The sequence below is a fragment of the Polypterus senegalus genome, chromosome 11, assembly GCF_016835505.1.
Source record: "Polypterus senegalus isolate Bchr_013 chromosome 11, ASM1683550v1, whole genome shotgun sequence".
NCBI classification, from domain to species: domain Eukaryota; kingdom Metazoa; phylum Chordata; class Cladistia; order Polypteriformes; family Polypteridae; genus Polypterus; species Polypterus senegalus.
The window spans coordinates 141,737,056-141,752,122 of NC_053164.1; positions in this window are offsets into that span (position 1 = coordinate 141,737,056).

Sequence of the window (15,067 nt, forward strand, 5' to 3'; positions counted from 1 at the left end):
TATTTTAGACATTATCCCGGATTAATTCTGAAGCTTGGTCCACTCCTTAGATTATGCACAATGCACTTTGAAAGCAAACACTCGTATTTTAAAAGATGTGCAAGGCATTTGAAAAAATTTAAAAACCTCTGCCAAACACTTGCTGAAAGGCATCAAATATTTCAATCGTATCTCTCAGCTTGTTCACTGTTTTTGCCTGTTTTACAAACAAAAGATTGCTCTCCATTTTATTCTGAGGTTTACAGTAATGAAATAAAGAATGCAGTTAAGGATTTTGGCTTCAATGAGTCTGACACAAAGATGTGTGTGGAAGTACAATATCAAGGAACAATATACAAGAAAGCCCTGTTGGTAGTGACCAAAGCTGATTGCACTTTGGAGTTTGGTGAAATTATTCTAATTTTAATTAAAAATGATTTCTTGTTATTTCCTGTGACAAGGATATTTATGTCAGACTTTCTTCCTCATTTCCATATGTATTATGCATTATGTATCATGTATATGCAGAGTGAGGTCATAAAAATGCCAGAACATTAAGGATCTCATTGACTTTTATCCATTACCTTTCCATATGTTTCATGAGTCTCGGGTAGTTCCATTAAAGCACTGCATACTCTCATAAAAATATATGCTATACTATAAATGCATACTATAAATGCATGTTCCAATTTGATTTGTAGAAGCAGGGTTTGTGTAAATAATGCATACTGTTAACATTGTTATTGTTTTGTTTGTAAAACATTAAACTGTTGATTATATAAAATCTGAAGTGTTTTCATTCCACACCATTTTAGACATGAATCTCTACGATCAAAGTAGTGTAAGCATTGCTATTAGCAAGGTGCTGCCTGACCTTCCTAGCACCATCCAAAGTTCACTTATGGAAACGCTGAAATGTCTTGGAGTGGAAAGCACAGAAGATCTAAAATATGTTCAAGAAAAGGCCCTGTTATCTGTTTTGAAGCCTGTTCGAGCAAGGAGACTGGTAACTTCATGGACCATGACAAGTAAGAACTACAGTATATTATCTAAATTACAGTTAAGGAAGTTTGAATAGATTTTCTAGTTTACAGATAGTTGCCCTTTGACAGGCTGAGTATTTTAGAAAGATCTATGGTAAGCGTTAATATTTATTTTGATTAAAAAAAATCTTAGAAATGTATGTAACTGTGATATAATTAAAATACAGTGTTCAGATGAGTTACTCTATGTTTATATATTTGATTTCTTTTTAGAAGACAGCAATGACAGTTGTTGCTCTGCATCCATCATGGCTTCTCCTTCATCTTCATCTTCAGATTCTGCTTCTCCACGTCAACTGTATACTGCTACAATTCCAAACTGGACTGATGGTTTTCAGATACCATACTTGAAATTCCCAGAGGATTTAATGCAAAAGACCAGGCCCACATTTATGCCATGAAATTATCAAGGAAATCATGAAAGTATGTGCTAACTCTACAAAAAGCAGTATCACTGAGGTTGCTAAGAAAATGGTCGCAAAATATGAATCTCTTCAAGATGTAATTGAGGGAGAAGCTTTAGGCACTGGATATGACTCCTTAGTGAAACAACTTCAGGCCCGGTTTGAAAATGTAAAGCGATTCAGTCATCAGAAGATCAGGAAGTGAACACCGCACTCTGATAATGACACAGAAGAACTGTCTCCTGAAAAAAGACCTGCTATGCAAGATACATATGGATGTATCAAATGAGAGTTGCCACATATACCTCTTCATGAAACAGCAGAAAGTTTGCTAGAAAAAAATTGACTCTCAGAAATAATTACATGGAAGCCAAGTGGAATACGGATGAAGTACAGAAAGATATGCAGTCAACTTTTTATTCTCAGAGAAAAGAAGTAAACCAGGACACCAGCATTCCTCAAGTTTTGGAGGAATGGCCTTTTCTTTTTAATGAGATTGGCATGGCAGTTCACTTTAAAGAACTCACATGTATTCAGCTTAAAGAAACCTTTCTTAGTAGTCTTGACAAAAAAGGAAAACGACTGCTTAACTATATGAGACATGTTGCTGCTGAAAAAAATAGACGGGTACTTCAGACCTTGACAAAGCTAGATGTCACTCAGAGCCATTTGCAAGGCTGCTCAGCTGAGATAATAAATATGATCCTGCTCCTATTAGCTTACTTTGATGAGAAGGAAGAACAGATGATTCACTCTGTTGAAAAAATGGCTCTCACCCAGGAATTACAAACAGAACAGCTTCCTTTGACACCCTGCATTAATATTTGTGGTAAGCACATCTCATTTTAAATATCGTGTACCTGCTCTTTTAGTGTTTATACGTATTTTAGTTTTATGTTTTATCCACTCTACTTTAATATAGAATGGAAATTCAAGTTTACAATTGAAAATAGTGTATAAAGTTACATATTAAAAGATTGTCTCGGCATAGTTGAATACAAAATAGAAAGCCTTGAGAATCTAAAACAATAATATAGAGCATGATGGCTATTGATTTTTTTAACCTACTGGTTAATGTAACACTTTTGTTCTGATCTGCTTAATGCATATTTTATGTTTCCAGGACCTTACATTCACAGTGCTGCCTTGTTCATGTTGAGCATTGACAGAACAGTTGTGAATGACAGCATAACTACATTTATTATCTGCACTTTGTATGATGTTTGCAAGCTACATCTGTTTCAACATACATTATCCTGAGGAATTATGCTCAATTCTCGAGTTTTTACAGAGGTAGGTCTTGAAATAAATGTTGTTTACTTGACTAAATAAGAAATATAAAACATAGAAATACAACAGCTAATATTAATGTGGTAGATGGAGACGTGCTAAGATACTAGAAACAGTATTAGTATTTAAAACATTAAAATTTAATTTACAAATTAGTATATAAAAATAATCTTCTTTCCAAAAGATATACATCTTTAGAACATAATTATAATAAACTTAATCTGGAATTCTATTAGTTTTACTTTGCTATTGTTATTTTACTTTCATCCTGATAGATGTTTTTTCAAAATCAATCCTGAAAAAGGAACAAAAGTGGAATGGAAAAAGTCCAGGAAGCAGTATTCTGTGAACCCCAGAGTTCTGTCACTCATTTCAGCTCTTGCTGAATGTAAATAGATAGATAGATAGATAGATAGATAGATAGATAGATAGATACTTTATTAATCCCAAGGGGAAATTCACAATTAGTGAAGTAAGTCTCCCAGTGTCAGGGATCCCGTTACTGGGGAGACAACGAGCAAGTCACTTGACCTGCCTGTGTTCCAACTGGAAAGACAAAAGTAATGGAACCAACTGTATCTCAGATGTTGTAAGTCACCTTGGATAAAGGCATCAGTCAAACAAGTAAATAACAATAAAAGTTTTAATTGTTGTACCTTCTACTACCTTGTGCCAAAAGCTGCTTTTGGAATTTTTCTAATAGAAGTTTGTAAAATAGTGAAATAAACTTTTGCAAACAGATGAAAAATTGTGTAATGTGTCATTTTTTAGTACATGTAGATAATGTTATATTTTTCACATTTTCTTTTTATCACATTTTTAAAATGTTTTTCAAGATGTTTGTTTTGTATTATATTTTTTTCCATCTGCCAAATCCAGTTTTCCAGGACAAGGTCGGGGGCAGCTGGAGCTTTCCCTAGCAGTCAATTGGCACACGGCAGTAAAAACCCCTGGATGGTCTGCCAGCCCATCAGAGGGTGAATATACACCTTGGCCAATTTAACATCACTAGTTCACCTAACCTGTGTCTTTTGGCTGTGGGAGGAAAATGGATTGGACATGGGGAGAACTTGCAAAACTCTATGCAGGGAGAACTTGTGGTGTGAACACTGGTCTATTTACTGCAAAGACGCTATACCAATGTGCCACCTTGTAATAATATACAGTCATTTTTAATTTGACAAGGCAGTTACATATTTGAAATTTTAACACTGCACTTCCTCCTAATTATAGTAAAATGCTGTAAATTATCCATTGGTTCAATGGATTTTTTTTACTGTAAATCTGAAGGTTTTTAAAAGTTTAATACCATAATCAGAATTAAAATGATCCTGTTTCTTATACGGTATATTACTGGCAACCCAGCTGCCAGTTTTATTCTGTATAACACAGTTGGGTTACTGTTTATTTATACTGGACAACCTTAATTTATTTGGTAATTTACTGTCAATAAATTACATTATCATAACATTAAATTGAGAGTTTTTGTCAAATAGATACCTTCATATGAATTCAAAAATGATGCTTTTTTTACGGTATATTACTGGCAACCCAGCTGCCAGTTTTTTTCTGCAAAAAATACAGATTTTTTTTTACAGTGTACAAAAGCAAATATGTCAATTGAAAATCTGTTTATTTTCATATTAGAATTACATGCAAACATCACTGGGGCTTTATGGGGTGGTGTGCAAAGTGTATATTGAAATGACTTTGATTTACTGTACAAAATCACAAATAAAAAAAATAAGATATGTTTGTCAATATTTTTTTACATATCCAACTAGCATATAAGGTGGGATGTAAAAGGTGGGATTCAAGACCCCAAAGTGTTAATGGGGCAAAGTTTTTGCAAGATGTTGAGGAAGTGAAGTGTATGGGAGACGTTTCAGTCTCACACACTCCAATAATGTGTCATGTCTTTGTGAGAAGGGGTACAAGTCATTAACAGTGCCCAGTGAGAAATATGATGCTGCTTTGTTATACCTGGCATTTGCAGCTTAAAAATATGAAAACCAAAAATGCTGTTGTATATTACCTTTCCCCTAGAAAATGGCATTAGCCTTTTAAAAATATTTAACTTATGTTTATTATCTGTGTTATCAGAAGAAAACTGTTTACCATAGATGTGATGTTGCACTTTCCCATGTGTTTTTTTGTAATGCATAATTGAACAAAAAAGGAAAGTACCATTAGTATCAAGCAAAAAAAAAAAATCGTTCGAACAGATTATTTTTACATTTTTCTCTGACTCTTATTTCAGTAGTATGGAGCCCCATTCCATATTAATTTATTGGAAAAGATTATTATTATTACTATTATTTTTCACCCTTGCAGGCCAGTTATTATTACGGAGCCCTGCATGGTTTTCCTGTCATACAGTTTAGTGAACTGTAAATAAGGTTGGGTTTATACTTCACGCGACGCATGCTGAAGCAGACACTTTTGCTACGCAAGCGGTTTACTGTTTATACTTGTGCGCGTTGTGCGCGAACCACCACCTTATTGTGGTGGAGGGGTTTGCGTGTCCCAATGATCCTAGGAGCTCTGTTGTCCGGGTCTTTATGCCCCTGGTAGGGTCACCCAAGGCAAACTGGTCCTAGGTGAGGGATTAGACAAAGAGCAGTTCAACCAAACCTCCTATGAAGAACAAAAACCTTGGACAACGTTTTCCCTCGCCCAGATGCAGGTCACCAGGGACCACTCTGGAGCCAGACCTGGAGGTGGGGCTCGATGGTGAGTGCCTGGTGGCCGAGCCTGCACCCATGGGGCTGGACTGGGCACAGCCCGAAGAGACAACATGGTTCCCCCTTCCCATGGGCTCACCACCTGTAGGAGGGGCCAAGGAGGTCGGGTGCAGTGTGAGTTGGGTGGTGGGCGAAGGCGGGGACCTTGGCAGTCCGATCCTCGGCTACAGGTGCTAGCTCTTGGGACGTGGAATGTCACCTCTCTGAAGGGGAAGGATCCTAAGCTAGTGCACAAGGTCGAGAGGTTCCGACTAGATATAGCCAGGCTCACCTCGACGCACAGCTTGAACTCTGCAACCAATCTCCTTGAGAGGGGCTGGACTCTCTACCACTCTGGAGTTGCCCCTGGTGAGAGGCACCGAGCAGGTGTGGGCATACTTATTGCCCCCAACTTAGAGCCTGTTCGTTGGGGTTTACCCCTGTTGGACGAGAGTGTAGCCTCCCTCCGCCTTTGGGTGGGGGGACGGGTCCTAACTGTTGTTTGTGCGTATGCGCCGAGCAGCAGTTTGGAGTACCCACCCTTTTGGAGTCCCTGGAGGGGGTGCTAGAGGGCATACCTTCTGGGGAGTCCCTCGTACTGCTGAGAGACTTCAATGCTCACGTGGGCAATGACAGTGAGACCTGGAAGGGCGTGATTGGGAGGAATGCCCCCAATCTGAACCCGAGCGATGTTTTGTTATTGGATTTCTGTGCTCGTCACGGACTGTCTATAACGAACACAATGTTCAAGCACCCTAGGCCTCAGTTTGATGATCGACTTTGTGGTCGTGTCGTCGAACTTGCGGCCACATGTCTTGGACACTCGGGTGAAGAGAGGGGCGGAGTTGTCAACTGATCACCACCTGGTGGTAAATAGGCTTCAATAGTGGGGGAGGATGCCGGTCAGGCCCAAACGTGTTGTGAGGGTCTGCAGGGAACGTCTGGCAGAGTCCCCTGTCAGAAGTAGCTTCAACTCACACCTCCGGCAGAACTTCGACCACGTCTTGAGGGAGGTGGGGGACATTGAGTCCGAATGTGCCATGTTCTCTGCCTCTATTGTTGAGGCGGCTGACCGGAGCTGTGGCCATAATGTGGTCGGTCTCTGTCATGGTGGCAGTCCCCGAACCTGTTGGTGGACACTGGCGGTGAGGGATGCCGTCAAGCTGAAGAAGGAGTCCTACCAGACCCTTTTGTCCTGTGGGACTCTGGAGGCAGCTGATAGGTACCGGCAGGCCAAGCAAAATGCTGCTTCGGTGGTTGCTGAGGCAAAAACTCAGGCGTGGGAGGAGTTTGGGGAGGCCATGGAGAACAACTTTCGGATGGCTTTGAGGAGATTCTGGTCCACCATCCGCCGTCTCAGGAGGGGGAAGCAGTGCAGTGTCAACAATGTATATGGTGAGGATGGTGCGCTGCTGACCTTGACTCGGGACATTGTGGATCGGTGGGGGGAGTACTTCGAAGACCTCCTCAATCCCACTAACATGCCTTCCAATGAGGAAGCAGAGCCTGGGGACTCGGAGGTGGGTTCCCCAATCTCTGTGAATGAGGTCACCAAGGTGGTTAAAAAACCCGCAGACCAGGGTGGTGGTCCCCCTCTTTAACAAAAGGGACTGGAGGGTGTGTTCCAACTACAGAGGGATCACACTCCTCAGCCTCCCTAGAAAAGTCTATTCGGGAGTTCTGGAGAGGAGGGTCCGTCAGATAGTCGAACCTCGGATTCAGAAGGATCAGTGTGGTTTTCGTCCTGGTCAGTGGACCAGCTCTACACCCTTAGCAGGGTCCTGGAAGGTGCAAGAGAGTTTGCCCAACCAGTCTACATGTGTTTTGTGGACTTGGAAAAGGCGTTTGACTGTGTCCCTCTGGGAATCCTGTGGGGTGTGCTCCGAGGGTATGGGGTAATAGACCACCTGATAAGGGCTATTTGGTCCCTGTACAACCAGTGTCAGAGCTTGGTCCGTATTGCCGGCAGTAAGTCGAACCCATTTCCAGTGAGAGCAGGACTCCGCTAGGGCTGCCTTTTGTTACCGATTCTGTTCATAACTTTTATGGACAGAATTTCTAGGCGCAGCCAGGGTGTTGAGGAGGTCCGGTTTGGTGGACTCAGGATTGGGTCACTGCTTTTTGCAGATGATGTTGTCCTGTTTGCTTCATCAGGCCGTGATCTTCAGCTCTCTCTGAATCGGTTCACAGCTGAGTGTGAAACAGCTGGGATGGGAATCAGCACCTCCAAATCCGAGACCATGGTCCTCAGCCAGAAAAGGGTGGAGTACCCTCTCAGGGTTGGGAGCGAGATCCTGCCCCAAGTGGAGGAGTTCAAGTATCTCGGGGTCTTGTTCACGAGTGAGGAAAGAATGGAGCGTGAGATCAACAGGCGGATCGATGCGGCATCCGTAGTGATGCCGGCTCTGCATCGTTCTGTTGAAAAAGGAGCTGAGCCATAAGGCAAAGCTCTCAATTTACCAGTCAATCTACATTCCTACCCTCACCTATGGTCATTAGCTATGGGTAGTGACAGAAAGCACGAGATCGCAAATACAAGTGGCTGAAATGAGTTTCCTCCACAGGGTGTCTGGGCTTTCTCTTTAAGATAGGGTGAGAAGCTCAGTCATCCGGGAGGGGCTCAGAGTAGAGCCGCTGCTCCTCCGCATCGAGGTGGCTCAGGCATCTGATCAGGATGCCTCCTGGACGCCTCCCTGGCGAGGTGTTCCGGGCACGTCCAACCGGGAGGAGGCCACGGGGAAGACCCAGGACATGCTGGAGGGACTATGTCTCCCGGCTGGCCTGGGAACGCCTTGGGATTCCCCCGGAAGAGCTAGAAGAAGTGGCCGGGGAGAGGGAAGTCTGGGCCTCTCTGCTCAAGCTACTGCCCCCGCGACCCGACCTCGGCTAAGCGGAAGAGGATGGATGGATGGATGGACTTGTGCACGTACTTTACGTAAATCTGGAGGAATCCAGCAGGTGGCGGTGCGAGATATTATCACAGTGAGAACAGGTTCGGCTTCTCATCTCGTAGTGATTAAAAACTGGGATGACGTTTACGATGGTCTGCTTTAATGATAAAGTAAACTATGAGGTTAAAGTGGACATTTTGAGATTAAAGCCGAAATATCCACTTTAATCACAAAATACACGTTTTCACCACGTCCTTAAGTTTTTTCTCTGTGGCTCAAATACAGCGATGTGCATTATGTTGCTGTTGTGAAGTTGCAAAAAAAGACAGCACAAAAGATGGTATGTGAGACTTTTAAAATGTATTGTGTCATTACGATTGGGAATATCCAACGCTTAAATATAAAAGCACCACAAATGCAGCTGTATGTCGGCATTTTGCTTCACCACATTGAACCATTCATCAACCCAGCCACAGGGGATGCACAAACCAGTGTGTTTCTTCGTGCCGGTCCCAAGTCCGGATAAATTGGGAGGGTTACGTCAGGAAGGGTATCTGGTGTAAAATTTTGCCAAATCAATAAGCGGACAATAATACAAATTTCCATACTGGATCGGTTGAGCCCCGGTTAAACAATGACCGCCACCAGTACTGTTAGCCAACAGGGTGCTGGCGGAAATTGGGCTACTGTTGGCCGAAGAAGAAGAGGGGGGAGACGTGTCCGGAGGCAGGAGGAATGTAAAGAGAGTGGAACTGAGGGTAGGAACTTTGAATGTTGGCAGTATGACTGGTAAGGTGAGAGCAGATATGATGGAGAAAAGGAAGGTTGATATATTGTGCATGCAAGAGACTAAATGGAAGGGGAGTAAAGCCAGGTGGATCGGAGGTGGATTCAAATTGTTCTATCATGGTCGGGATAAGAGGAGAAATGGGGTATGGGTTATTCTGAAGGAGCAGTATGTCAAGAGTGTTTTGGCGGTGAAAGAGCGTCAGACAGAGTAATGATTATGAAGCTGGAAATTGGAGGTGTGATGATAAATGTTGTTAGTGCATATGCACCGCAAGTTGGGTGTACAATGGGTGAGAAAGAAGATTTTTGGAGTGAGTTGGATGAAGTGATGAATAGTGTATCCAAGGGACAGAAAGTGGTGATTGGAGCTGATTTCAATGGACATGTTGGTGAAGGGAACAGAGGAGATGAGGAAGTGATGGGTAGGTATGGTGTCAAGGAGAGGAATGAAGAAGGTCAGAGGATAGTGGATTTTGCCAAAAGGATGGACATGGCTGTGGTGAATACATATTTTAAGAAGAGGGAGGAACATATGGTTACGTACAAGAGTGGAGGAAGATGCACACAGGTAAATTACATCCTATGCAGAAGATTTGATCTGAAGGAGACTAAAGACTGCAATGTGGTGGCAGGGGAAAGTGTAGTTAAGCAGCATAGGATGGTGGTCTGTAGGATGGCGTTGGAGATCAAGAAGAGGAAGAGAGTAAGAGCAGAGCCAAGGATCAAATAGTGGAAGTTGCAAAAGGAAGACAGCAAGGTTGAGTTTAGGGAGGAGGTGAGACAGGCACTGGGTGGCAGTTACCAGATAGTTGGGAAACTACAGCAGATGTAGTAAGGGTGACAGCAATAAGGGTGCTTGGTGCGGCATCTGGAAAGAGGAAGGAGGAAAAGGAAACCTGGTGGTGGAATGAGGAAATACAGGAGAGTATACAGAGGAAGAGGATGGCAAAGAGGAAATGGGATAGTCAGATGCAGAAAGTAGACAAGAGTACAAGGAGGTAAGGTACAAGGTGAAGAGAGAGGTGGCAAAGGCTAAAGAAAAGGCGTATGATGAGCTGTATGAGAGGTTGGACACTAAGGAGGGAGAAAAGGACCTGTACCAATTGGCTATACAGAGGGACTGAGCTAAGAAACATACAGTATGCAGCAGGTTAGGGTAATAAAGGATATAGATGGGAACATACTCACAAGCGAGGAAAGTGTGTTGAGCAGATGGAAAGAGTACTTTGAGAGGCTGATGAATGAAGAGAACGAGAGAGAGAAGGTTGGATGATGTGGAGATAGTGAATCAGGAAGTGCAACGGATTAATAAGGAGGAAGTAAGGACAGCTATGAAGAGGATGAAAAATGGAAAGGCTGTTGGTCCAGATGACATACCTGTGGAAGCATGGAGGTGTTTAGAAAAGATGGCAGTGGAGTTTTTAACCAGATTGTTTCATGGAATCTTGGAAAGTGAGAGGATGCCTGAGGAGTGGAGAAGAAGTGTACTGGTGCTGATATTTAAGAATAAGGGGGATGTGCAGGACTGCAGTAATTATAGGGAAATAAAATTGAGGAGCCACAGCATGAAGTTATGGGAAAGAGTAATGGAAGCTAGGTTAAGAAGTGAGGGAATGATTAGTGAGCAGCAGTATGGTTTCATGCCAAGAAAGAGCACCACAGATGCAATGTTTGCTCTGAGGATGTTGATGGAGAAGTTTAGAGAAGGCCAGAAAGAGTTGCATTGTGTCTTTGTGGACCTGGAGAAAGCATATGACAGGGTGACTCGACAGGAGCTGTGGTATTGTATGAGGAAGTTGGGAGTGGCAGAGAATTACGTAACAGATGTACAGGATATGTACGAGGGAAGTGTGACAGTGGTGTGGTCTGCGGTAGTGAGAGATGCATTCAAGTTGGAGGTGGAATTACATTAGGGAACAGCTCTGTGCCCTTTCTTATTTACAATGGTGATGGACAGGCTGACAGACGAGATTAGACAGGAGTCCCTGTGGACTGTGATATTTGCTGATGACATTGTGATCTGTAGCGATAGTAGGTAGCAGGTTGAGGAGAGCCTGGAGAGGTGGAGATATGCTCTAGAGAGAAGAGGAATGAAGGTCAGTAGGAACAAGACAGAATACATGTGTGTAAATGAGAGGGAGGTCAGTGGAATGGTGAGGATGCAGGGAGTAGAGTTGGCAAAGGTGGATGAGTCTAAATACTTGGGATCAACAGTACAGAGTAATGGGGATTGTGGAAGAGAAGTGAGAAAGAGAGTGCAGGCAGGGTGGAATGGGTGGAGAAGAGTGTCAGGAGTAATTTGTGACAGACGGGTATCAGCAAGAGTGAAAGGGAAGGTCTACAGGATGGTAGTGAGACCAGCTATGTTATATGGGTTGAAGACAGTGGCACTGACCAGAAAGCAGAAGACAGAGATGGAGGTAGCAGAGTTAAAGATGGTAAGATTTGCATTGGGTGTGACGAGGATGGATAGGATTAGAAATTAGTTTATTAGAGGGTCAGCTCAAGTTGGACAGTTGGGAGACAAAGTCAGAGAGGCGAGATTGTGTTGGTTTGGACATGTGCAGAGGAGAGATGCTGGGTATATTGGGAGAAGGATGCTAAGGATAGAGCTGCCAGGAAAGATGTAAAGAGGAAGGCCTAAGCGAAGTTTATGGATGTGGTGAGAGAGGACATGCAGGTGATGGATGTAACAGAACAAGATGCAGAGGACAGAAAGATATGGAAGAAGATGATCCGCTGTGGCAACCCCTAATGGGAGCAGCCGAAAGAAGAAGAAGAAGAAGACATCAAACCATTCATCAAACATCGAAGCGCGCACATCAATCCCATAGGATCCGCATAGAGGCTTTCTGTCACATGCAGATGGTAAACAGAGACTCTGATATCACATTCCAACTTTTATCACACTGCGCCCCCCGACTTGCTGGAACTGCAACTCATTCACGCGTCACGTTAATTTCTGAGAACCTGCTCAGAGGACGCATGAAATGAACGCTGGGAACACGTGGCAGCCATGATGCATGTACGTCCATGTTCTGAGCGTGAAGTATAAATGAGCCCAAAGGTCTCACATACCATCTTCTGTGCCGTAATTGAGCCACAGAGAAAAAAATTAGAAGGACACGATGAAGAAAAAAAAAGGTCTGTTTCGTGATTAAAGTGCAAATTTTGACTCTAATCTCATAGTTTATTTTGTCATTAAAATAGAACAAAAACGTCATCCTAAAACTGACCCAGTTGGGGCTTCCTGCTGCGGCAAGCAGCGATTGCCGCACAGAACACATTAAATTTATGTATTTCCAGCTGTATTACATGTAGAATCCTTAGATTTATACTTGATATCACTTTCATGATGAAATGTATTAAATCATGTATGTTGCATTTTACAGATAAATTGTTAACTTCATTTAAATAATGAATACTGTTAATAATTACACATGTGGGGGCAGCACAGTGATAGAGCAGTAACACTGCTGCCTCGCAGTTCCTGGAGTTCCCTGTCTGGAGGTCATGTTTTCCTGGTGGGTTTCTACAGTGTGCTCCAGTTTCCTCAACCGCTGTTGAAACAGTTCTTTTGTGGAGTCCTGAAACAAGTTTCAAAAGCAGGAGAAGTGGAGTTACGAAATTTTCACCAAGAACGTAATATTCCAGACCTGGACTTAGTGATGGAAATGTTAATAGAAGAAAAAGTTACATTTAAAATCTAGTCAATAGTTGCTCTGAACAAACAGTGTAGAATATGACTGAAACTGTTGATGGGCTACACTCTTTCTGTTCTGGTTCATTACACTGCAGACCAGGAAAAATAAAAAGCTACTGAAATACGCCAAAAAATAATTTATTTAAACTTTTTTTTTGCCTGACCCCTACAAGGCTGAAGTTGAGTTTTTTTATCTTTTTGTACTTCAGTGCCTGTACCTGGTTTATTATTGACCTATGTGGGGTTCATACTTTGTGAGCATTAGTGTGTATCTGGCAGGAATAATGAGATGAGGGACAGCTTTTTAAACTTCTATACCCTGTGGGTCCAATGAACATTAGCACAACCAATAATCATAACTTTGTTAAACTTTTTTAATCCATTTCAGGGCTCTGAGGGTATGGAGCCTATCCCAGTCCCACTGGATGCAAGGCTATCGCAAGGCTCACTTGCAACTTTATACTTTGGCTAATTTGAAAACGCAGGTTAACCTAATCCGCATGTCTTTGAGAATGTGGGAGGAAAACTGACACAGGTAGAACATGCACTTGGGGATATGTCTGCATACAGGTTTTTTTCCCAGGAAGTATTAGTTGCAAGGTGTTTTTGGCAGCTGGAAATGTTTCTTTAAGTTCTTAAGCTGTTCAGGAAATACGAAATCGTTAATCATAGCAATCTGCTGCTACATTTACCATATAATCCAACCCGCTATATCCTGAGAAAGAAAAAAAAAGTTTTAAAGACCCACCTCTCTTGACGTCTTGATCTCTCTGCTATGCATTTCTGGACATACCACAGGTCTAATGTTGGTGACAAAGCATCTCTGAAGATTATGGAGGGATGGTAAGAGGTGATATCTGCTGCAATTTGAGTTTTGTGTGGGTACTGAAGATAAAATACAAAGTTGGTATCCCAGAGGAATTTTACATCAATTTATTTTTAAAATTTAAGTGAAAGGTAAAATGAAGCTCATATGCTGCAGAACCCTCCAACATAATGATTAAATTAGCACTAAACTAAACTAGCACTAAAATTACAAATTATAAACAATTACAGTGCCATCTATTTTTCCTTGAATTGCCCCTCTGTTCCACAAATCAAACAATTCAGATGTGATTAAAGTGCACATTGCAGACTTTCATTTAGGAGTATTTGCATACTCTTTATCTACATGGTCCCCCATTTCAGGACACAGTAATGTTTAGGACATAGCAATGATAGGTATGTAAGTCATATTTAGTATTTTGTTTTTTGTCCCTCTCATACAATGACTGCTTGAGGTCTGCAATTCATAGACAACGGCAGATGTTGAGTATCCTCTCTGCTGATGCTTTACCCAGCCTCAAGTGGAGCAATCGTCAGCTCTTTGTTTCGGGCACTTGTCCCCTTAAGGTTTCTCTTTAGCATATGGAGGGTGATAGGCTTGGCCAATCAATAATTTTGCTAATTTTTGCTTTGAAAAACTCCTGTGTTGTAGAATTAAGTTTGGAGGTATTTACTGGAACCTGAGCAGCTGTTTCTTCACACCTCAGAATTCATTGTGCAACTGCCATCAGCCGTTCCATCAATGAAGACAAGTGTGCCAGTTCCAGTGGCAGCCATACATGCCCAAATCATAATACCCCAGCCACCATGTTTAACAGATGAGTTGGTATGCTTTGGATCTTGGGCAGTTCCTTTTTGTCTGTATATTTTCTTCTTGCCATCACTCTTGATAAAGATTAATCTTTGTGTTTGTCCACAAGTATTTTTTCCAGAATTCTGCAGGCTTCTGTAAGCACTTTTTCGCAAACTGTAATCTGGCCTTCATGTTTTTGTGGCTAACTAGTGGTTTGAATCTTGAATGTGGCCTCAGTATTCTGCGGATTGTAATTTCTGACACATAAACATCTGTCTCCTGAAGACTGTCTTTGATCTGTTGGACAGGCATTTGTTTTTTGTTTACCATAGAAAAAAGTCTTCTGTCATCAGCAGTGGAGGTCTTCCTTGGCCTACAAGTCCCTTTGTGACTATTGAGCTCATCAGTGTGTTTTGTCTTCTTAAGGACATTCCTGACAGTTGATTTAGGTAATCCTAAGGTTTTACTGATGTCTTTAATGGTTTTATTCTTGTTTTTCAGCCTCATAATGGATTATTTGACTTTGAGTCTTGCTGAAAAATGGCAACTACAGACTAAAAAAGGGTAGAAGCAAACCTAGGTATTTTATGGCTGCACTAATGAAGTATTTACACCTGAGTATTCACA